This window comes from Harmonia axyridis, chromosome 5 (genome assembly GCF_914767665.1).
Source record: "Harmonia axyridis chromosome 5, icHarAxyr1.1, whole genome shotgun sequence".
Classification (NCBI taxonomy): domain Eukaryota; kingdom Metazoa; phylum Arthropoda; class Insecta; order Coleoptera; family Coccinellidae; genus Harmonia; species Harmonia axyridis.
Genome location: NC_059505.1, coordinates 3,796,055 through 3,813,269, shown reverse-complemented (window position 1 = coordinate 3,813,269; position 17,215 = coordinate 3,796,055). Strand labels below are relative to the sequence as shown.

The 17,215-nt window shown below is 36.6% G+C and overlaps 1 protein-coding gene across 2 annotated transcripts in view; it reads right to left on the bottom strand.

The window, feature by feature from the left end:
* Positions 1-17,215, bottom strand: part of LOC123679954 (MICAL-like protein 1) — a 78,999-nt gene that overhangs the window by 49,952 nt on the left and 11,832 nt on the right. For both annotated transcript variants that reach the window (XM_045617554.1, XM_045617552.1), the window contains exon 2: positions 13,508-13,552. The gene's annotated coding sequence lies outside the window, so the exon portion shown is untranslated. The remainder of the gene's footprint in view (positions 1-13,507; positions 13,553-17,215) is intronic.

Sequence of the window (17,215 nt, the reverse complement as noted above, 5' to 3'; positions counted from 1 at the left end):
TGAACAGTAATGCCAACTTAAAGTTATATACCTCGCAAAAACACACCCCTTACATTCATAACGATATAGTAAAATTGTGGATTTGAAAATATATCACAATCCGACAACGTAATCTTATCATGTTGAGGACATGTCAAAATTGCGTATACTCCCTCTATCTATGTTCATTACTCTATGGGATAACCCAATATAATAACTAGAGTAAATCTGTCTATGGAATTATTGGTTAAATAAAAAAGTAGCAGTATTAACAAAAATCGTTATCTCTACTCAGAACTACGTAAGACCTACGAATTTGGGACACCCTGTACATTATCTCCATACGTATTTGCAGACGATGCAATAGAACTATTGATTGCTGCGCTCAGAAATCAATAATAATATCAATTAAGACGCAATCACTGGTTTAAACCAATTCCATCTGATCAAGACAACAATATCGTATTTCTCATCAGTCCAACGAAAGCAAAAAAAAAAACGCCACAACATGATTATTTCGGGTTCCTCTACAGTCCAACGAAAATGAAGAAGTAATCATCAATTTTTTTACGACCATCTACAACGGTACAAGCCGCCTTGTCGACCTAGGTACGTATCGGCTTCAAATCGTCTTGTTCTTATTCACGATTCAACAGTTACGCTCACAATTCGAAGATCGGTCTTGAGTTTGAGTGATTTAGCGGATCAATCACTTCATCCGTCATCCAATAGCACGATTGCGGTATCTCATAGGCACACAAAAATCTTTGTTAACCTTCGTTCGGAAGTGGCGTGCTCAGTTCGAGAGTGCTTTCTCGTTAGTTCTTCAAGGAAAATGATGGTCTTCTTGTCAGTCGTGAGTAGGCTATGGAACTCCCTGTTGGGGGGAAGGTCAGATCAATCAAAATCAAGGAAGATCGTTGATGGATGTCTTTCAGATGGAAGGAGATGGCTCAACGTTAGAACTGCGAGAATTATGATTAAGTACCGACAACAAACTAGGCTGGGAGATTTTTTGTATACAAAATTTTCGATTGATACGTATTTTGCTTTAGCTTAAAGCAAGACCTCATCTAGGATGAGGTCACTCAAAATTGTCTTTTTCATATGTCAATGACCCTATTCGAAAAACCAAATGGTGTAAAAATGACAACTAATTTCGATGTTCTCATTCTCTAAACTCCAGTCGAATTACATTGGGTGTACAACTTTGCTTCCGCCGTTTTGCAATAGATGGCTGTAGCGTTCAGTGGTAGTCGAAATAAATAGATTATAGATGTCGCACAATAAGCTTAGGTATTTGTTAATATAACGACATCGAAATATTAGTCAACTTGTTTCTGCATCATTAAGTTATTCTCGATTAAACATGTCAGCTTACGAGCCAAATTCTCGTCATTTGCGGGAGGTTTTAATTTTCCGCTTTAATATGAAGAAATCTGCGGCTGAGGCTCATCAAATGCTCTCCAATACCTATGGTGTGGCCGCTATTAGTGAAAAAACGTGCCGAGAGTGGTTTAAACGTTTCAAGAACGGTGATTTTGACGTCGAAGACCAGCATAGCGGTGGAAGAGAGAAGGTTTTCGAAGATGCGGAATTGGAGGCATTACTTGATCAATACTCGTGTCAAACGCAACGAGAATTGGTAGGATCACTGGAAGTGACGCAACAAGCCATTCAAAACGTCTGAAAATTGGATCCCGTACGAGTTGAAGCCGAGATATGCTTAACGGCGTTTGCTTGTGAACAGCTGCTTGCAAGGCAAAGACGGATGGGATTTCTGCTTCGCATTGTGACCGGGGACGAAAGATGGGTTCATTACGATAATCCCAAGCGCAAAAAATCATGTGGATAACCCGGCCATGCTTCCACATCGACGGCCAAACCGAATATTCATGATTCCAAGGTAATGCTCAGTATTTAGTGGGACCAGCTCGGCGTAGTGCATTATGAGTTGTTGAAACCGACTGAAACAATCACAGGCGATTGTTATCGAACGCAATTAATGCGTTCGAGCCGAGCATTGTACGACAAACGGCCGCAATACAACGAGAGACATAATAAGTGATTTCACAGCATGACAAAGCTCGACCCCATGTTGCGAAAATGGTCAAGAAATACTTGGAAACGTTGAAATGGGAAGTCCTACCCCACCCCCCATATTCTCCAGACGTTGCTCTCTCGGACTATCACTTGTTTCACACGGCCTGGCTGACCAGCACTTCCGGTCTTATGAAGAAGTAAAAAATTGGATCGATTCGTGAATCGCTTCAGAAGATGACCAGTTTTTTCAACGCGGGATTCGTACGCTGCCCGAAAGATGGGAGAAAGTAGTGGCCAGCGATGGACAATACTTTGAATTTTAAATGTATAATCAGTTTTTTACAATAAAGCCTCAAATTTCTGAAAAAAAAACGGCGGAAGCAAAATTGTACGCTTATGCTATTTCCGAAAGTATGTAATTTAGATATAGGAAACATTATATGAAAAATATTCAGTATTTCTTAAGGATTTCAAGGGGCAAAAAATATACAGGATGATCCATTTGAAACTATAAAGTTCATTATTATTTGGGAAAAAGGAACGATCTGACAACAATGTAAGTGCCACCATAATATCGGCCAAATCACAAGATCTTTTTCACAACAAAATCTTTAAAAATCGTGCGCCTCAATTGTATCGGAAAAGGATACAATTGAGGCGTTCCATACATAAAACTCACTCTGTATGCTAAAAGTAATGCAATGAAAATCTTCGTTGACATTAGGTTGGTGGAACTGAAAGCAATCATAGGAACGAAAACTCTTCTTCTCTACAAAGAACCCGACGAGCAATCCGGCTAGGATAATAAACTATCGACGCAGTTCGACACCTGGTGTAAACGACGCTTAAGATTTGCATACATTGTCCATAACCGAAGATGCAGAATGAGGACAAAAATATGTTTCAAGTCGCTCCAGCCGGGGCATTAAATATTCAATATATCCTTCAGTTTTTGCTCCGAGCCAAAGAAGGAGTTAATGAGTTCAGGATATTGCATATGGGTATAATTCATATGATTGCATTGCTCAAAAGGAATAGCCAATTTGAGCTTCTGATAGTTTTCACATTACCTTCACGCCGTTTCCGATAATAATTCAGTGCGTTTTACAACTTTAGAAAACCTTCGTTCTTTATTTGCCATATTTACGACTTGTTGTGGTGAAGACCATGAATGGATTTGCAGTTATTAATTTATTTGACCTTTTAATATATTATGATGATTTTCTGGGCGACAGCTGCGAGGAAGGAGACCTCCTTTCTTGTTTCTGTTGAATTAATATGGAATAATTGAAGAAGGTTTTTCTGCATTGCCTTTTTGGTAACCGGAAACTCTCAAATGGAGTGAAAGTGAATGAAACGATGTATTCTATCAAATTAATATAATTTATTGCAACAATAATGACGTGGCCGTTTTCGATAACTATGTATTTATTTATGCCATTCTCAACTGAAACAAAACACAGAATTGATATTTTTATCAATATGAGTATTCTAAAAGATATTTCTCGTGTCTAATTGAGATGTAAAACATCAACAATAGATAAATCAACAATGTGCTTGAAAATTAACCCAATTTCATGCTTGATAAAAATAAATTAAGTATGTTGTCATAACAAACTTGTAGTTAGTCAGTTTATTATAAATAAGTAAACAAAATCAGCAGTTACAGATTTTTTTTTTCTATTTTTTTTTGAGGAGATGTATGTAATCAAACGAAATGCTACCAAATTAAACATTTGAGAATCAAATCCACAAATTTAAGAAATAATCCTATTTTTGGTTGAATTCATTTTGGGAGTAACAGGTCAATTAAAAAGTCACCGGTCTACCATAAAAAAACACATTTTTTTTGGCAAAATTCGATTTTATTAATCAACATAGTTGCCTTCGAGGGCGATACAGCGATTATAGCGATCTTCCACTTTTCGATACCATTTTTGTAGTACGATTATTCAATCAATTAATATTATACTTTGCGTATCCCAGAATATTGATGCCATAACTTTGCCGGCTGACTGTTGTGTTTTTCCTCGCTTTGGATTCGGTTCATCGTGTGCAGTGCAGTCAGCTGACTATCTGGACTCCGGAGTGAAATGATGGAGCCATGTTTCATCCATTGTCACATATCGACGCGAAAATCAGGTTTATTGCACTTAAACAGCTTCAAACACTGCTTAGAATCAATAACATGTTGTTGCTTTCGATCGATTGTGAGCTCGCGCGGCACCCATTTTGCACACAGCTTTCTCATATACAAATATTCGTGAATGATATGATGTACACGTTCAGATGGCATCTTCACAATGTCTCCTATTTCGATCAACTTCACTTTACGGTCATTCAAAATTATTTTGTGAACAAAGCTCGTGCCACAATTGATTTATTGCAAGACACGTTTGGTGACCGCCTAATTTCACGTTTTGGACCTGTGAATTGGCCTCCAAGATTTTGTGTTTTAACACCGCTAGACCACTTTCTGTGGGGCTATATAAAGTCATTGGTCTATGCGGATAAGCCACAAACCCTTGACCATTTGGAAGACAACATTCGGCGTGTTATTGCCGATATACGGCCACAAATGTTGGAAAAAGTCATCGAAAATGGACGTCCAGATTGGACTACATCCAAGCCAGCCGTGGCGGTTTTATGCCGGAAATCATATTTAAAATGTAATGTCACAAGATTATCTTGCGGATAAATAAAATTCATGTCAATCGAATAATCCATCGTTGTTTTATTGCAATTTAAAGTTCCATAGCTCTAAATAAAACACCCTTTATAAGAACATAGTTCCTCTAAGAAATTAAATCATATTTCCACTCCAATCTTCTCAACTAGAAGATCTCTACTGTACGACTAATAAACTCGATTTACATCATCCTAATACATACGTGAAATGATTTATTGCATCTCGATTTTTTCCATCTTTTTTTTTCCAATTTTATTCGAACCGCGTTTGAGACTCACGAAGGCATCCATTAATTTTGTATTAGAGGTCCTTAAATCATGTGGATAAACCACATACGGAGAAATCATTACCGTAATAGCTCAGCCTTGTTCATAACCTATACGAGTTGATATAAGAAACTAGGTGAGTCGAGGTGAAAGTAGCCTGAGTCTAGTTAATTAAATCAAAATTATCGAACTCTAGAAAAACAAGTCTTTTTGTTATAACTACGTCGTACGGAAAAGAGGCTCGACAAATTGAAAACGGCAAAAAAAAAAGTGTCCGTTTAGAAATGAATCGAATTAGAAGAAAGTTGTGATTGCAAATAATTTCCAATTTGATGAGGTTGTTTCAGGCTCGGTAATGGGAATTATGCTGTGAAAATGGAAGGAACAGGTATAATCAGTTGGTTTATTTTCTCGATAATATCCGTAAAAACTGTTTTATTATTTGCTTTTATAAAGGGTGTTTTTTTTAGAGTTATAGAACTTTAAATTGCAATAAAACAACGATGGATTATTCGATTGAGATGAATTTTATGTATCCGCAAGATAATCTTGTGGCATTACATTTTAAATATGACCACCACGGCTGTCTCGGATGTAGTCCAATCTGGACGTCCAATTTTCGATGACTTTTTCCAATATTTGTGGCCGTATATCGGCAATAACACGGCGAATGTTGTCTTCCAAATGGTCAAGGGTTTGTGGCTTATCCGCATAGACCAATGACTTTACATAGCCCCACAGAAAGTAGTCTAGCGGTGTTAAATAACAAGATCTTGGAGGCCAATTCACAGGTCCAAAACGTGAAATTAGGCGGTCACCAAACGTGTCTTTCAATAAATCGATTGTGGCACGAGCTGTGTGACATGTTGCGCCGTCTTGTTGGAACCACAGATCCTGGACATCATGGTTGTTCAATTCAGGAATGAAAAAGTTAGTAATCATGGCTCTATACCGATCACCATTGACTGTAACGTTCTGGCCATCATCGTTTTTGAAGAAGTACGGACCAATGATTCCACCAGCCCATAAAGCGCACCAAACAGTCAGTTTTTCTGGATGTAACGGTGTTTCGACATACACTTGAGGATTGGCTTCACTCCAAATGCGGCAGTTTTGTTTGTTGACGTAGCCATTCAACCAGAAGTGCGCTTCATCGCTAAACAAAATAAAATGGACTTAGTGCGCGATACGTATTCCGCACAGAACCATTATTTTCGAAATAAAATTGCACTATTTGCAAGAGTTGTTCAGGCATGAGTCTATTCATGATGAATTGCCAAACCAAACTGAGAATAAATCACTTGAGAGCTGTTAAATCGGTCGCCATCTTGAACAGTAATGCGAACTTAAGAGTTATATACCTCGAAAAAAAACACCCGTTATTACAGAAAACCTTTCTACCTCTTACTCTGATGTCACTCATTTCGATGAGTTCTTATTGAATTTAACAGAATTCACAATTCTGACAGTACCTTTGTGTTAAAAATTAAGTTCATCTAGTATCATCGTAAGATCCATTTTATTCGCATTATTAATAGTTATTTAGGTACCCAGTGCATTAATGAGAGTTTATGCCTTGAGGGTGACGACTTGCAAACCTGAAGGCCTCTGGCCGATGGTTTGTGAATCTCCAAGGGCATCAACATCTTTTAATAACCTTGCTGATTTTGTCATATCAGTTAAGGAATTATTTAAATGTGATTATAGTGAACCGAGTATTGAACATATAATGAACTATGTGACGCACTATCGTTGATATGGAAAAACTGTTAAACTTCAAATTAAAATTAAAATTACCGAAAAATCAGAAAAGGCAGTATAAAATTTTTTGCCGAAAAGGTCACAAAACCCCTATGAAAAATAGTGTCAAACTTTTGTGAAGTAAATGGCAAAAACTTGAGTAGAATGTATCAATGATACTATATGCTGCTCGGATACTTTATCGATCACTCTGAATTCTTTATAGCCCTTAATATTCAATGGCGATTCTTTTTTAGTTGACTTCTACACATTCCATCACGCATATGTCAACAACTAGATAGGATGATGATGAGATCAGAATACCTTTTTCGTATCTGTTGAAATAAATCAAAATCAATTCCCCATATTTTTAGTGTGCTATATTTTTAATGCTACCTCGAATTTTACCATCTATGCAGTGAAAATTTGTAGACTATCGCTTTCTATTATAATGATGGTTTTTTATATGCACTTATTCTCTTTCGATATGATCAAACATAGATTATATAGATTTCATGGAAACTCACACAACTTTTGTTTGTTTTCACTAGATCCATCCTTTCTCTTTCCAATGATCGCTTCTTGTATCTTCAAATCATCTGCTGAATTATTTTTTTGGAGATAAAATGTGGAAATGAATCAATATCATGTCCCATTTTTTGGTCTTTATAAAACAATTGACGATTTTTTATTGAAAAGTGTATTGAAATATTAAAAATCGTGTATTTTTGGAATTTTAAAATGTGGGTGCTTACATTTTTGAGGTAGTCGAAAAAAATAGATCGTAGATGTCATACAATAAGATTAGGTATTTGTAAACATAACGCCATAGAAATATTCGTCGACTGTGTCTGCATCATAAACTTATTTTCGATTAATCATGTCAGCTTACTAGCCAAATTCTTGTCATTTATGGGAGGTTTTAATTTTCTGCTGTAATAAGAAGAAATCTGCGGCGCAGGCTCATCGAATGCTCGGCGAGGCCGCTATTAGTGAAAGAACGTGCCAAGGGTGGTTTCAACTTTTCAATAACGGTGATTTTGACCTCGAAGGCCGGCATGGCGGTGGAAGTGAGAAGTTTTCGAAGATGCAGAATTGAAGGCATTACTTGATCAAGACTCCTGTCAAACGCAACAAGAATTGGCAGGATCATTGGAAGTGACGCAACAAGCCATTTCAAAACCCCTGAAAGTCATGGGAATGATTCAAAACAGTGAAATTGGGTGCCGTACGAGTTGAAGCCGAGAGATGTTGAACGATGTTTGTTTGCTTGTAAACAGCCGTTTGCAAGGCAAAGACGGAAGGGGTTTCTGCACTGCATTGTGACTGGAGACGAAAAATGGGTTCATAACGATAATCCCAAGGGTAGAAAATCATGGAGATATCTCGGCCATGCTTCCACGTCGAAAGCCAAACCGAATATTCACGGTTCCAAGGTCATACTCAGTATTTGGTAGGACCAGCTCGGCATAATGTATTATGAGTTGTTAAAACCGACTGAAACAATCACAAACGATCGTTATCGAACGCAATTCATGCGTTTGAGCCGAGCATTGAGAAACAAATGGCTGCAATACAACGAGAGACATGATAAAGTAATTTTACAGCATGAGAATAGTCGACCACATGTTGGGAAACTGGTCAAGACATATTTGGAAACGTTGAAATGTCCTACCCTTTCCGTCGTATTCTCCAGACGTTTCTCCCTCGAACTATCCCTTGTTTCGATCGATGGCATACGGCCTGACTGACCAGCACTTCCGGTGTTATGAGGAAATAAAAATTGGATCGATTCGTGGATCGCTTTAAAATATGACCAGTTTTTTCAACGCGGGATTCGTATGCTGCCTGAAAGATGAGGAGAAAGTAGTGGCCACTGAAGGACAATACTTTGAATCATAAATGTATAACCAGTTTTTCACAATAAAGCCTCGAATTTCGGCAAAAAAAACATCGGAAGCGATGTTGTACGCCGATGTACTATTCACATTCAATTTGACATAAGTTGCTAATCAGACGACCGTTTGCTTTGGGATCTTGGTCTATGGGAATGGATAGCTTTGAAGTTTGACTTCCTACTGGATATACTGTTAACAGTGTTAACTTAGGTACTATCCAAAAAGTTCATTCAATCAGACCACCATTCATCTAACTGTGCAACGTAAACTACCCATTATGATTGTTTTCGAAATTTTCACACACATGTAAAATTCTCATGGCGTAATGACTTATCCCATTAGAACGCCAAGTTCAAAACGGATCCACGGTGGGCAAGAACCGTTATAAACAGGCCCTCTCGTCGGCCTATTAGTCGTTCAAACAAAATGAGAAAACACCATTTGTTACTTACTCGTCATTTCGATCGCGGCAGGCTTTGAATCGGTATCATCGAACCTGCTTGTTGATTTTGGTTAACGAGAAATTGGACAGATAAAATATGTTCACCTTAGAGTAGAGGAGCTTCAGGTGGATTCTAATAGATGGACAAAGTCGTGACACCGATTCGAGTCTAAGCGTTTTAGATTAAACATGCTGCGACGGTGATTTTTTTTTCTGTCGACTAACTTTCTTCGAGGACTGGTTTCACTATCGGAATCGGATGCGATGCAAGGAAGAGGAAATTGATACGAACAGGTGCTTCTTACTCATATCCTGAACAAGGCGGAACATCGATACGTGAACGGAAATATTGGATTCCCCTAGTGTGTGGCATCCTTTACGACCAACCCTTAGACATATTGTTTTCGTTTCCGATATAATCTTTGAAATATCAACCCTTCCTGAAATGTCTGTAGTTTATGGATTCGGTGCTTTTACGTCATTCAGTAAGAATATCACTATTTTTTAAATTAAAAGGTTCAATACCTCATCTGGGATACCAACAATGTTGCATAGAGCAATCGAAACAATTCCAAGAAATGCGTTGAAATGTTAGCATTGAATTGAGTTTTCGATAAAAACTACGTCATAGACTAGATATATTCTACGCCTATGGACCCAAAACGTGACTAACCTATGATAGGTTAGGTTTTCATTTCCGGATGTTTTACAAACTATACATGTTTTTCAAGATTTTACCATGATTTAAATTGACAATATGTAACTTAAAATTCACAAACTTGTATAAAATAAGGCCGATTACAAACATGAAAGTAAAATGAACAGTAAATACTTTGTACCTCTAGATGTGTCATGCAATAACAACAACAGAACGGAGAAAAGTTTACTTCTCCCTCAGAATGACAACACAGTACATTATAATTATTTGTAAACAAAAATGTTATAGCGATGTCAACGAATGCCATGAGGCACCTGTATATTTCCTTTCCTCTGAAAGTCCGACCATTAGTTTGTGATATATTGCGTTGTGAGTGTAGCTACTTTTGTTATTTGAAACAAAAATGGAAAAAGAAATAATTTCGTCTGCTGATGAATATTGCTTTTTGAAGGGAAAAAATAAAGTTGACGCAAAATCTTGGCTTGATGAAGAGTTTCCGGGGTCTGTACCAGGAAAATCAATCATCATTGATTGGTATGCTAAGTTTAAACGTGGTGAAATGAGCAGCGAAGACGGCGAACGCAGTGGACGCCCAAAAGAGGCTGCCACCGACGAAAAAATCAAAAAAGTTCACAAAATTATTTTGAATGACCGTAAAGTGAAGTTAATCGAGATAGAAGACATTGTGAAGATATCATCTGAACGTGTACATCATATAATTCACGAATATTTGTACATGGGAAAGCTGTGTTCAAAATGGGCGCCGCGCGAGCTCACAATCGATCAAAAGCAACAACGTGTTAATGATTTTGAGCATTGTTTGAAGCTGATTAAGTGCAATAAACCTGAATTTCTGCGTCGATATGTGACAATGGATGAATCATGCCTCCATCATTTCACTTCGGAGTTCAATCGACAGTCAGCTGAGTGCACTGCACAGGATGAACCGAATCCTAAGCGAGGAAAAACACAACAGTCAGCTTGCAAGATTATGGCATCAGTATTCTGGGATGCGCAAGGTCTAATATTCATTGATTACCTCTAAAATGGCCAGATCATCAACAGCGATTATTATATAGCGATATTGAATTTAAGGATGAAATCATTAAAAAACGGCCCCATTTGAAAAAAAAGGCTGTTTCTTCAAGACAATCTGCCGTGTCACAAATCAATGAAAACAATGGCAAAATTGCATGAATTGGGCTTTGAATTGTTTCTACATCCACCGTATTCGCCAGATCTGTCCCCAGCGACGTTTTCCCGTTCTCAGACCTCAAAAAAATACTCGCTGGAAAGAAATTTAGCGCCAATGAAGAAGTAATCGCCGAAACTGAGGCCTATTTAGAAGCGAAAGACAAATCGTACTACAAAAATGGTATCGAAAAGTTGAAAGATCGCTATCATCGCTGTATCGCCCTCGAAGGCAACTATGTTGAATAATAAAATAGAATTTTCCCAAGAAAATGTGTTTTACTATGGTAGGCCGGGACTCTCCAATTGGCCTGCTATAACCATATCTAAAATGAAGCGTTTGTGGCCCAAATTTTATAGGACTTTTTTTTCTTAAAATAATCAAGAAAACTCTCATTTTCCTCTGTACTTCCAATTTAAGAAAACCATGTACATATATAAAAAATTCAAAAATTTCAACTCAGCTGTATAGCTTATAACAACCTCACATGTGTTGACCCAGGAAGGTTACTAACCGCATATATATATATTCTCAATCGTTTTGCATACGTTTCAACTTGCGTTTTCTACTCTTATCTAACGTTTCACGTTCAAGGCTGGAGCTATAACAGAATTCATTACTGATAGCGAAATTTATTATTCGTAAAATTATAGCAAAACTGCAAAAATACCGACAGAAATACTTTAACTACATGAATATTTCGTGAGCATATCAGTTAAGTATAACTAATCGCGAAGGTGTGGTAACTGATCGTGATAAGACTTCAGTGAAATTTGTGGACTGCAATTAAATTGTTACTTTTCTCCACAAAGTTTCGATTCAATAACAGCCTCGAAGTAATTATAACGGTGAGACAAAATCGTAAAACGTTTATAACAATTATATCACTTACTCTATGGTTTCACGAGAACCAGTTTGAAAAAAAGGTAAATTGACTTCGTGCGGTAGAAAACATATTAGTTGGCTATTAAATGATTCGAAAAAGAGGTGCCGATAAATGAATATTCATCTGTATTTTTCGTGTTCACACTATATCCTCCTACTTTGTCGATTTTTGTGTGAGGCACACATGGAACTTGTCACGTATACGACTCTCAAATTAGTTAGTACCGATATGTTTCAACAACGACGACAACACTGTATAATTTATGACTGGATTAGGATGAAAAAGCAAGACAGAAACATATGAAAAAGCAAGACAGAAACATAGGAAAAAGCAAGACAGAAACATATTGTTGAAAATAGATGTCGTAAACAGATTAATATTGTATTTCTATGTAGGCGTTTGTTCAATATCATAACCAGGAATGGCGATAGGGAAATAAACCATAAAATTACAGAAAAAATCAAGAAAAGCTCTGATTTGACATCAAGAGTATGTGTGAATGAATGTACGAATGCTTAAAAATTCGTTCATTCATGCACACATTGCGTCTTTGGAAATCAAAAATCGGATAGAATAACTCTTTCCATAGAAAGAAAATAAACATATATCCAACAAACTTCATTTTCAGGCTACAGGGTGTTTTTAATTTCGAAAAAAATTCAGTTTTTCACTTATAACTTTGTTGCAATTTTTAGGCATTGAAGTCAAGAGACTGTATTGTTTTGGATTAGGTAAGTGTCTTCTACCAAAATTATCCATAATGGCGTAGATATAGATATGCGATGTACAAAAATTGACGTTTTGTATTAAAACGCTTTCAGGTGGCATTTCCTTGAAAAATTCAAAAAAACATTTGTCAGACACTCAAACAATAAAAGCTTTTTGGATATTTGTTATTGTTTGAGTGTCTGACAAATATTCTTTCTGAAATGTTCAATTAAATGTCATTTGAAAGCGTTATAATACACTACGTCCATTTTATACTTTCATTTATCACTAATGAGGAATTTTGAAAAATTAATTCTTGTGAATTTTCACAGAAAGTGTTTGATTTGTTCTCGATTATCTCGAAAATGATTCATTCTATGGAAAAAATTCAAGAGACCTTTTTTAAGTGAAGCTTTTTTGATTTTAGAAATGAAATAATTTTCTCGAAAAATAAGAATAAAGGTGTAGATTTTCAATAGAAAAAGAATCATCGCACTACCTACGCCACTGGATAAGTTTGGCAGTTTACACTTACCTAATTCGGAACATTACATTATCTTTACACCAATACCTTAAAATTTAAACAATTAATGTAATAATACTAGAGTTATAAGTAAAAAACTGATTTTTTCTCCAAACTTAACACCCTGTATCTCGAAAACGAACCTTGTTAGGATATATGTTTATATGAACTTTTTTTCATGAATTGAGTTGTTCTATCCGACGCCATGAACTCATATCTGGACCATCCTGTATATTATCCTCGACACTTTCAAAAATGATAACCAATTTTCAAGGATTGCTTTCTCATAATAGCAGACTTATCAACAGTGACCTTCAATATTTCCTGTCGAATTATCGCGACAAAAATAGATATTTGTTTTCATACTAGAAAAAAATAATAGGTAATCGCTTCTTAATTGGCAATTCTTATATTCTCTAAAAGATATTCTTGTTGGTGTAAGTATCAGCGCGTAATTAGTAATTACAATATTCGAAGACTTACCTGGAGGATATTGCTAAATAGTCAATGACAGTTGAATGTTGAAATCTGCAAAGACAAAAAAACAATTAGAAAGTTTGAAACATATTTGACCAACACACATTTATCTTTTAATTTGTACAAACACATCTAACTGGGCTTTCATCGTTCGAATGTAGAAAATGGTAGTCATTTAACTCCTAATCAATTATTTTCTAATTTAGCTGCACTGATTGATCCAAGCGGTTCGTCATATGTTATATGAAAGCGACAATTGAGCTTCATTCTCGCAGGTGAAACTTGGGTTTCACATTCATTACCTCTGAAAGATTTTTTTTCGCTGTTTACTCTCATAACAATAAAACTAAACCAGCTAGAGAAAATGTAAATAGTTGGCAGTTGTGTGTTTTTTGAAAGTTTGTAAGATTATGGTAAATCTCTTTGATGTCTGGCTAAATGAGGATAGTAAGGAAAGGGTGTTTTTTTTAGAGCTATAGAACTTTAAATTGCAATAAAACAACGATGGATTATTCGATTGACATGAATTTTATTTATCCGCAATATAATCTTGTGGCATTACATTTTAAATATAATTTCTGGCATATGACCGCCACGGCTGACTCGGATGTAGTCCGATCTGGACGTCCAATTTTCGATGACTTTTTCCAACATTTGTGGCCGTATATCGGCAATAACACGGCGAATGTTGTCTTCCAAATGGTCAAGGGTTTGTGGCTTATCCGCATAGACCAATGACATTACATAGCCCCACAGAAAGTAGTCTAGCGGTGTTAAATCACAAGATCTTGGAGGCCAATTCACAGGTCCAACATGAGGTTTTTCAATAAATCGATTGTGGCACGAGCTGTGTGACATGTTGCGCCGTCTTGTTGGAACCACAGCTCCTGGACATCATGGTTGTTCAATTCAGGAATGAAAAAGTTAGTGATTATGGCTCTATACCGATCACCATTGACTGTAACGTTCTGGCCATCATCGTTTTTGAAGAAGTACGGATCAATGATTCCACCAGCCCATAAAGCGCACCAAACAGTCACTTTTTTTCTGGATGTAACGGTGTTTCGACATACACTTGAGGATTAGCTTCACTCCAAATGCGGCAGTTTTGTTTGTTGACGTAGCCATTCAACCAGAAGTGCGCTTCATCGCTAAACAAAATAAAATGGAAGTAGTGCGCGATACGTATTCCGCACAGAACCATTATTTTCGAAATAAAGTTGAACTATTTGCAAGCGTTGTTTAGGCGTGAGTCTATTCAATTCAAAGCTGCAAATCTCTACTTCATAGATTTTGTGGCCACAGAAATATTGGGTAATTTATTTTTGTATATTTTACTTCTTATTGGACAATTATAGACATTGTGATGGAATGGTCTGTTCAGGGATTGAGCGCTTAAATAGCCCCAGGATAGTTGGAAATTAACTGGTGTCTATTTCGAAGAAAAACTGACAAATTATTTTTCATATATCAGTAGTGTAGTGACTCATTCATTCGCATAATCATCGTCAATTATACGACTACTCAAGTAGTCAATGCTTGTGATTATAATACACTTCAGGCTGTAGTCGAATTAGAGAAGAGGACTTAAATTTTTTCATTCATTACTGTGATGCAAGAATCGCAGAATTTTTTATGAGAAATGGATGTTGATAATAACAGTTCTCTTGAAATAAATAATTAATAAATCCACCAAGAGTTACCTACTGGCAAAAACACAGTAAATTTCACACCGAATCACATTATAGGAAAATGAATATGATGTCATGTGTCCTCAAACTCAAATAAGAATAGAAGTACCTATAGCATAACAAAAAAATCTCTTGAACGAAGATTATCTGTCAATGAGTGTGTCACTAAGCTTTATCGCCTTCCGCTCCAGAAAATCAACCCCCTAATTGTGATAGTGGTTATAGGAACTATACATATACAGGGTGTCCCGGCACTACGTGACTCTTTGTCAGGTATGAGTAAAGTATATAAAAACGAGCCAAATGATTACCGATTTTTTTGGTCTGAAGTCAATTATATGGATTTGGAAGATATATGGTCACAACAAGATGGCGCAACAAGCCACACAATACGACCCGTTTTGGCTTTATACGCCATTTTAGTTCTCCTGTCAGTGTTCGGAATCCAAACAAACAAATTGTCATTCAAATTAGTACTCTGTCGTTGAAGAAATTGGCTTATTTTGATAAATAAGATTATTTAAGGAACGATTTTACTATTAATTGATGGACAGAAGGAACGAGATTAATGCCAGTAAGTTCGAACTTGAAGTTCAACTAATAAACACGGCTTTTTACAAATTCTGGGGAATGATACAGGATTCAAACTTACTAGTATTAACCTCGTTCCCTCTGTCTATCAATTTATACCGAAATCGTTCCTCAAATACTCTTATTTATGAAAATAAGCCAATTCCTTTAACGACACCGTACTAATTTGAATGACAATTTATTTGTTTGGATTCCGAATACTGACAGGAGAACCAAAAATGGCGGTGTGTGACGTCACACTAATGGAGCGTACTGCAACAAAATTCCCAGGACACATTTTTCTCGTTTCGGGGATGTGAATGGCCACCAAGATGTAGTGATTTATCACCTTTGGATATATTAAAATGAAAGTGTGTTTTGTTTACGTCGAAACCACAAAATGGCTAAACCTATATACGGAAGTTTTCATTGGAATCAATATTTGTACTTATATTCAAGTTGACCTACAAAAGCGACCTCTACCCTTTCTCGGAAAATGATTTCCTTCTCTTGGAACTTGCTGCATTCGTGTTTTGTTTACCATCATTTCCATTTATTCAATGCACACGCGATGCCGACAACCGTGACCAGAAGACAGTTGAATGAATAGAAGAAGAAGACGGAATCGCCAAGTAATGTCTATTTATAGACACGCTGTATCAATTTTGCAAGGCCTAGGGGGACCGAGAGCAGGTAAGCTGAACGTACGTATTGTAGTGATAGTACCTTTTGGAGCACTATATCCGGCTAGTATGCCAGTTCCAAGGTCGTTTTTATTCACCCATAAATGGACATGGCAGGCGAGGGTTGAATGATTGAGATGTGAACATAAAGAATCGTTCCCCTTTAGAGTTCAAGGCTGATGTTAACTTATTCTTGGTTATTGTATTTAATAATAAATAGTTAGAATCGTTAGGGAAAACAAATTAAATTACAAAAAATTTCAAATAACTCTTTCACCATTGACGCCATATACGCTCTATTAGTGTGACGTCACACACCGTCATTTTTGGTTCTCCTGTCAGTGTTCGGAATCCAAACAAATAAATTGTCATTCAAATTAGTACGGTGTCGGAATTGGCTTATTTTCATAAATAAGAGTATTTGAGGAACGATTTCAGTATTAATTGATAGACAGAAGGAACGAGGTTAATACCAGTAAGTTTGAATCCTGTATCATTCCCCAGATTTTGTAAAAAGCCGTGTTTATTAGTTGAACTTCAAGTTCGAACTTACTGGCATTAATCTCGTGCCTCCTGTCTATCAATTGATAGTAAAATCGTTCCTTAAATAACGTTATTTAACAAAATAAGCCAATTTCTTCAACGACAACGTACTAATTTGCATGACAATTTGTTTGTTTGGATTCCGAATACTGACAGGAGAACTAAAATGGCGGTGTGTGGCGTCATCACTTATAGAGCGTATTGTTTAGAAATTACACAGGGTATAC